Consider the following 8,942-nt stretch of genomic DNA (forward strand, 5'->3'; position numbering starts at 1 on the left):
GTTAACAGGAACCGATAATTTACTATTTGGTTCGATAAAACATCGGTTGAACCAATCAAAATTGGTTAAACCGCGTTGAATCGTGGCGTTTTTAACCATTAATTGGTTCAAAAAATTATAAAACAAAAAGAAAATATTTAGAAAAAGAATATTTATGTGTCAAGTATGATAATTTATTTTCTATTTTGCAATTTTTTTAAACAACAAAAAAGTACACATAAATAGGAAAATAGTTTGAAGAAAATTGTAAAAGAAAATTACATAATTGAAAAAGACAAGGTAAGAACATTACATAAAGGCTAACTTGTAAAGTATTTAGCGTCACTAAAATGAGAATTTGTTACGTGGTTTTCCGAATAGAAATTTCAACCTTTTAATAATAAAAATAATTTCATTTTTATTCACTGTTAATGTAACAATTTTTTATACAAATAATTAATTTTGTCACATAAATTAAAATAATTAATTTTTTAAATTTATTATTTAAAAAATGATCTAAATACATATATTTAATTAAATAACTCTATAAAAAATTTTATATTATTAATATATCAAAATTAAACCATTCATGATCCCTTTTAACACATTTTTTTCAATACAGAAAAAAATAAAACTAGTGTCCAAAGTCTTATGATTCTTTTTTCAAATATTAATTAAACTCAATGTAGGACACAACGTATTCATTAACTGGGAGTGGATCCTCTCCAGTGAAAAAAAAAGATGGTATCCAGTATAAAATTTTATCTTTTATTATTTTTTTTCTTCTATTTAATTTTGGTCCTACTTATAAAATTAAAAGTGAGAGATCACACTTTATTTTCTCAAGTGTTAAAAAATGGAGATGAACCATTTTCTTCATTAACCCCTCCATCGTTGTTATCATTTTTTTTCAACTGCAATAATAATAATTTTCTTATATATGCTCTCAAACATTCTCACATATATCTATCTTCAGTTCTTACTCGTTCCTACACATATTTTACTATAAACCAATTAATTAAGGGGATTGTTACCTTAACTATGCTCCTCATCATCATCATTATCATTCTCCTAAAAAAATTCTATATATATATATATATATATATATATATATATATATAAAATTATTTCTCGGTTGGTTCAAAGTTTGGCGTAAATAATTGTCATTAGCAACCTATCACACTCTTTTGACTTGTATATGTTTATCCTAATATATATAGTCCTAGCTAGCGCTTCCAACTTCAAAATATTCTTTGGTGGTAAAATGTGCATGCATGAATAAATTACTCTATCTCATTTTGCATTACACGAGTGAATGAATAATAATATAAACAAATAATATAATGATCTAATAACCCGACTTAAAAACAGAGCAAATTAAAATAAATAAAAAATAAATATCCAACTCGACTTTTTTTTTAAGGATTACACGGTTTTTAAACAAAAAAAAAATCTTTTCGTTTTTTTATATTTAATTTTGTGAAATTAATTAATTTTTTTGTTAATGATGTTTTTTTAAATATACTTACCTGATACGTTAATTATTAATATATTTTTTATTTAATTTTTATAAGTAAAAATTATTTAAAAATTACTAATATTTTTTAGTTTTATACGATAAATTTAGTTAATATATTTAAAAAAATAATAAAAAATAAAAATTATACGATATTGATAATTATTCTTAAAAGATAACAAGACTCTTAACAAAAAAATTTATTATTTTTAGTTGATTTTTAATGAATAAATTAATAATTATACATATTATATAGACTTATTCTATTAATATTAATAAAAAATATTAATAAAAAAATTAATCAATCTAATAAAAATAAAAAATAAATACTAAAAAAAATATCTTTTTATTATAAAAAATTACACTATATTTTAAAATAATTATTAGAAATCGTTTCAGATTTTTCCTCAAATAATAAAAGAAGAGAATCATGTAGCTATATATAGGGAACAGAGTTTCTAGGATCCTATGAGGAAACTATACAAAAATGAATTTCATTCATCAGGGGTCTGATCCTGATAAGATCATGTGAAGCTATGATTTTGGGCTAAAAGACAAAACAGTGGGACTATTAAAAGACAAGAGACTCTGAGAAATTGAGAACCCCTCCTTCGATTTTTCAACTCCCTAATAAATAATAAATTAAATAATTAATTACCAAACAAACACATCAATTAGTGGCCGCACAAATAATAATACTTTTTATAGATTATATTGCGAGAATCTTAACTATTACTACCTCTTCCTCGGGCACCGGTACTACAAAAATATTAACAAGTATATATATAACATAGGTTTCATTCAAACAATTTTGGTAGTATATATATTAGTATGTATAATTGTGGCATTATGGATAAATTATGACTATGCAAAACGTCGTTCCATATTTATAATATATACAAATTAAAACTGTATATTTGTGCTCATATATATCTCATAAGTTAACAGAACTCAATTTAATTATATTAAATAGGCTTGAGCTTATATTAACTCTCGACCTTTTAGAATACAATAATAATACTTCACCGATAAACCCAATTAAACAACTACTTGAAATAAACTAACCAAAAAAAAGGAAAAAAAGATTGTATTAGAATAGATGAAATAGTACCTATTTTTATAGTTGTTTAATTAAATTGTTGATGTAGCATTAGCCTTAAGATCATATCATTCATATTTTTTATTTTACTTTTAGATTTTTTAAAATAATCTATCTAGATTTTTATTTTATGAATAATACTACACATTTAAATCTTTTTGTTAATCAAGTTCAACTAACTTGATCTAATATATATAATAAAAATCAATTATACCTAATATTATTCTAAATCTTATATTATTTATCTTAGTTAAATTTAACTAAGAAGTGTAGCATTATTCTTATTTTATCTAAGTTATATACTTCATCAACTTAAATGTGGGTCATTTATTGATATTCGAAAGAGTACTAAGGATAATATATATATATATATATATATATATATATATATATATATATATATATATATATATATATATATATACATTAAAAAGCAGCTTATGTAGGCTTAATTTTGTTAATTTAAATATGGGACATTTATTGATGTATTCGATATATTCACCTTTTTTTTAGTGTTTTTTATTTTGTCAAATGAATTAAAAGGAAGATTGTAGTATACATTAGGAGGTAATTACCTCTTAATTGATAATGCTATTTTCTCATTATATGTTATTCTTAAATTACAATTCCTATAGAAAAAAAACGTATGGGATAAATGATAATTTGAAAAAATCACACGGTTAAAAGGTGTGGCAACTGCCAATATCAAATTCAAGAGTCACAATATCACTCTTTTAGTATATGATATTGAACTCATTAGTTTGTTAGAAATTATTGTTTGATTATTTAAGATCAGGGTATCTATCTTAAATTATTAAGAAATAAATTTAAAGATAAAAAACATATCTAAATTCATAAATATAAATAAAATTTGGGACTTTCAAATGTTCACTTACAATAATTACTTGATCTTGAATAGTATGATTTAAACTAATCTCAATTAATTATATATTTATTTAAAAAATAGAAATGTATTTTTAAATAAATTTTAATGAGATAATATTATTTAAATTAAAAAACTGACTAAAAATTAAAATTTAAAGAACAAGTAGGATTTTTGAATTGCAAAAAAGTGATCGATCGTAACTTTTTTTGTGATGTTGTGGAGTCATTCGATATTTTCATATATGTAGTGGCATATATAGTGGTTATAAAGGTTGATTTTATGGAGTTTCATACTCTTTAATTTACATAAATAACTTATTTAAAAATTTCTTTGTTTAGTGGTAACGATAATAAAAGTTCATCAATAAAATTATCCATACATACATGTCCCTACTTATTTGAATTTTATTTGGTGAACCGAAAATTTGAACATTAGAAGGCTTGTAACAATAAGGTAACACATTATATAACTAAGACATTAAATATTATGTGGGTGATTAAAACTTGAAACAAAAGAAGATTCTGTATGATTTTAATTAACTAGTAGTAGGTCTCCTTTATATGCTTTTGGCAATTGATGAAATCCCAAAAATTGAAGTCATGATCCATGAATAAAGCTTTAATAACTTCTGGGTCCCAAATATTTGAATGAGCCACTCTCTCCCTCCCTTTGACTGGTAGCTATTGGGGCAGCCCTGCCCGCTGCCCGTAATATTTATCTAGCTTCCAATATAGATTGCCCTAAGAATTTTTGCACACGAGTGTCATCAATAAAATCTCTTACCTTCCCAAATTTCATTCCCTCTTTAATTTCTCCTCTCTCACTATCTAGGGTTTAATTGGGGTTATCTCTCGAATCAAATTGGTGTTTATTATTTTTTATTATTACAAGAAAAAGTATAAAAAATTAATTTTTAGTTTGTTAATATTAATTATTTATAAAATTTAAGATTAAATATTTATGATTAAAAATTTAAAATTTAATATAAATAAAAAAATTTAAAAAAATTGATTGATGTTAATTGAAAAAAATTAATTATCTATTATTATTATTTTGATGCACTTAGTCACTTATAATATAAATCATTTTATACGGTTATTTAATTATATTTATTTTTTTAGATGAACATTAAAATATAATTCTTTTTACTAATGTAACGTTATATAATTAAATACATATATAAATTGTATTTTATATTGACAGTGTACTAAAATTAAATTAAATTATTATTAGTTGAAAAAATTAGGAAACCTATTTAGTAACCTTGTGATAGAGATTGTTATTTGCACTCAAAAGAGTTTTGGTATTTTAGTGTGGAAGCAAAGCATTATTATTACAAGAGTTTCTTTTGAGCATTTCAAAGTCCAATAGGATAAGGCTTTGTGTGTTGTGTTGTGTCATCTCAAAATCTCTCTTCTTCTCTCTATAACCCTTTCAATTTCAACAACCTCCTTCTTCATACCAAACCTTGCTTCTCTCTCATGGCACCTTCTGCAAGGACAATAACAACATCAGAACCAACAAAACCAAAGACAAAGAAAAGAAGAAACTTGAAGAAGCAACAAAAAAGAGAGAACAAGAAAAGGAAAGAAGTTGATGATGATGAGGTCATTGATGACGTAAGCGGTGGTTGTTGTTCAACACCAAAAGGAGAGAAATTTAGAATACCAGAGATTTCAACGTGTCCTCCAGCACCAAAGAAGCAAAGGGTAATTTCGTCATCTTCAAATTGCTCTTTGCGTAGGTCACCACTCTCATTCTTTTCTCCCCCTGATTTGGACCTCTTCTTCTTCATCGCTCTTTCCAGAACAGATGTCTCTGTTTGATTTTCTTTTTCTTTTTCTTTTTATGTGTGTTCATAGATACCATATATTATATATTATTAATAATATAATAAGATCATATATATCACACTACTTTAGAGGATCCACTACTTTTGGAGTGCTTTTTTATATTCTATATTTTTTGTTTTTTTTTCTCTCTTCATATATAGCAAAATTTGAGCTACATATATATATGATTTGAGAAATTTAGATTTTTGGTGTGGTTGATCTTAGGAGAATAGGTAGTTATTATTATTGCTTTCCTTTCTTTTTATTTCCACTAATTTTAATTAGGAGATATATATATGTTCTGACTTTTTTGGTGTAAGTTTAAAGTGTGATGAGTGCAAATGTAATGGGTTTGGTTTTGAGGGTGTTTGTGAGTGTTCAAGCTTGCAATTAACTCTCTACAGAAGCTTTCACTTGTTATTTGTTAATTCTTAATTATTAGTCAAACTTTAATTTCAGAGAGAAAGTAAAGTCATCTTTGTTCTTCTCTCTTCTCTATTTATTTTAATTTCTTTCCTACTACTATCTCTCTTAATGCCCCCACTACATAATAATATAAGGATTACAATAATGTTTGGAGACTAAAAAAAATTAGTCAAAACAACTAATAAAATTTGTATTAATAATACTTGTAATTAATAAGTGTTAAATAAGACAAATTAAATTTAAACTTTTTTTTTGTTCTAACATTAGCGTAAGAATTATATGATTTAATTAGTTTGGGAATGTGTTAAAAATTGCATGTATGTATTAAAGTTAAAGGTGGTGTTAATCAATGAATCCTTAGATTTCTTAATTAAGGTGGGTTCAAGTCATATAAATAATAAGTTGCGTTAACACTAATAAAGAACTTTGTCCTCCAAATAGTTCTATTTGATTCGAGTAAGATTGCCTCAAATTAGAGCCACTTGTTTTGACCGAAAAAAAAAATTATCTATCATATACACATTAAAATTATAAAGTAAGAATATTTAAAATCTTTTATTAATAATAAATTTATTATGTACGCTAAAAACACATATTAGCTAATTAAACTCTATTTAATATTTATTAATTGTTAATTCAATATATACTTTTTTTTTACATGCACCGCACTTTCCATGCATACAAGCATGTATGGTATAATAAATGCAAAACGCATAGTAGTAGCATCTTTTATTTAAGTTGACATTATTAAACGGGGAATTGATTAAGAGTTTGATTTTAATTGAGCAATTAGTATTTAGTAGTAGTTGTTGGTAGGCCTAAACCCCACTAATCATAACACTGTGGCACTATGTTTGGTCTACAACATTAATTAAATGAACCAAGCTAGTGTATAACTGTATATTATAGTCAAACTTAGGGTCCACCGTCTCCCTTATACCCCTGCTATAATAAGGTCACTTCTCATAAATTTTTCTTAACAAAAATAATTAAGGGGGAATATATATATATATAAACACTTACATTTTCATAGAAGGCTTTCTAGTTTTTCTAGCTATTGCCCTTATTTTGATCCAAAGAGGATGTATAAATTCTACATTACAGATAGGATATTATATATGGGAATGAATCTTTCTTTTTTTTTATGTAAATTATATTCATATTAATATTGTTGCTACATGTTATTTTTATCATTAATTGGAAAGAGAATACCAAATATCAGATAAAAAGATTCATTATATATTACGTATACATTAAAATTACTCATCATAGTCAGCCATATATTAATATATATTAAAATATAAATATATATTAAAAATAAATTAAATTATTATATCGATATATTAGTAGCTGATTTTAATGTATGAATAATATTTTTAAAAAATTATGTATAATAACATCAGAATAATTAAGGGAGAATATAATATAAAAAAAAACACACTTACATTTTCATAGAAGGCGGCTTTCTAACTTTTGCTAGCTATTACCCTTATTTGGATTCAATGAGGTTGTATAAATTCTATATTAGAGAGATATAGGATATTATATATATATGGCTATGAATCTTTTTCTTTTTTTTATGTAAATTATATTCATATCAATATTTTTTGCCATATGTTATCTTTTTATCATTAATTGAAAAGAGAATACTAAATATCAGATAAAAAAAATTACATATAAAGTTTTCAAAAATTGAAATATTGACAATTTAATCTTTAAAATCAACTAAGCAATCACGTGACACACTCAAAAAATAAAAAAGTTTCACTAAACATAATCAAAATCTTAATTTTGCTAATGTAGTACTTAGATAAGTTTAGAAAATTTTATCATGCAAACTATTTTTTTAGTTTCACAAAAATATGTTTTTTTTTTTCGAAAACTAAATACATTGTACTATTTTAATCTTCGGACATCTAGATTTATGAAATTTGGGAGATAGTGGTTGCAAATATTGGAAGAAGCCCTGAAGAAAATTCTCAAGTGGAAGTAGCAAATTAAAGACAGGGTTGTTAGGACAATTTTGGCCTTTTCTGTCCAAGTGGGAACACAAGAGATCATGGGTATATTTGGTTTTTTCTTCTCAACATCATTATTTATAGGATCTTACTAACAAATAAAAATTTAATTTTAATGTACTGCTAAAATTTTTTTTATATATTTATTTAATTACGTAATATTATATCAGTTGAAATAATTATATTTTATATTTATCACATTAATTATTATTTAAAAAATAAATATAATTATATGATTGTGTAATAATTTTATATTATTAATTAATATATTAAAATTAAATTCAATAAATAAATAAAAAACTTTAATAAAAAATAACAAAACTAATTTTGATATACTGATAAAACATTTTACACTGTTGTGCAATTACATTCGTTCTTTTGGATTATCATTCACGCGATCAATATAAAACGTGTAATTATTTTTACTAATATGACATTGCGTAATTAGATACACGTATAAAACTACAACGCATCAAAATTAAATTTAAAAATAAAATCCTAAAACTTTTTAAACCTTTCATATATTTAATTTACTCGGAAACATTTTTTAATTTTGTTAAGTAATATTTTTAGGATAGATTCTTATTTGCAATGCAAGTCTTATTAATAAGGTTAAGGTTAAGGAGTGATGGATGGAAAATAATAAGTTGTCAGAAATGTGGGAGTGTCTGGGCAGAGGGCGGCATCTGTGACTGAGAGAGAATCCAATGAAGCCACTCTCGTGCGGCTCTGTCACTTTCACATTACAGAATCTCAAGAAATTTTCTCATCATGTTTTTCATATACTTTTTCTCCTTCATCATTATTCACTGCTCACTGCTCACTCATCCTATTAATTCAGCTTTTATTCACAAAATTTACACATAAGATAAATGCCAAATTACTCTAAATCAAATTTTTATATTATATACATATATATTAAAAATATTATATGCTTACAAAAAATCATCACTAAAATAATTATTATATATTTATATATAAATATATTATTTAATTTATTTTTGATATATATTTTATATAAATAATTAATTTAATAATTAATTTTTAATCTGTAAATAACTTGATAATATATATATATATATATATATATATATATATATATATATTAAATTTTAGTAGGTAAGTGAGCGTTAGATTTGTTCATAAAACCCACACTAGCACGATTTAGTAACACAAATTATTTTAA

The sequence above is a fragment of the Arachis hypogaea genome, chromosome 1, assembly GCF_003086295.3.
Source record: "Arachis hypogaea cultivar Tifrunner chromosome 1, arahy.Tifrunner.gnm2.J5K5, whole genome shotgun sequence".
Taxonomy (NCBI): Eukaryota; Viridiplantae; Streptophyta; class Magnoliopsida; order Fabales; family Fabaceae; genus Arachis; species Arachis hypogaea.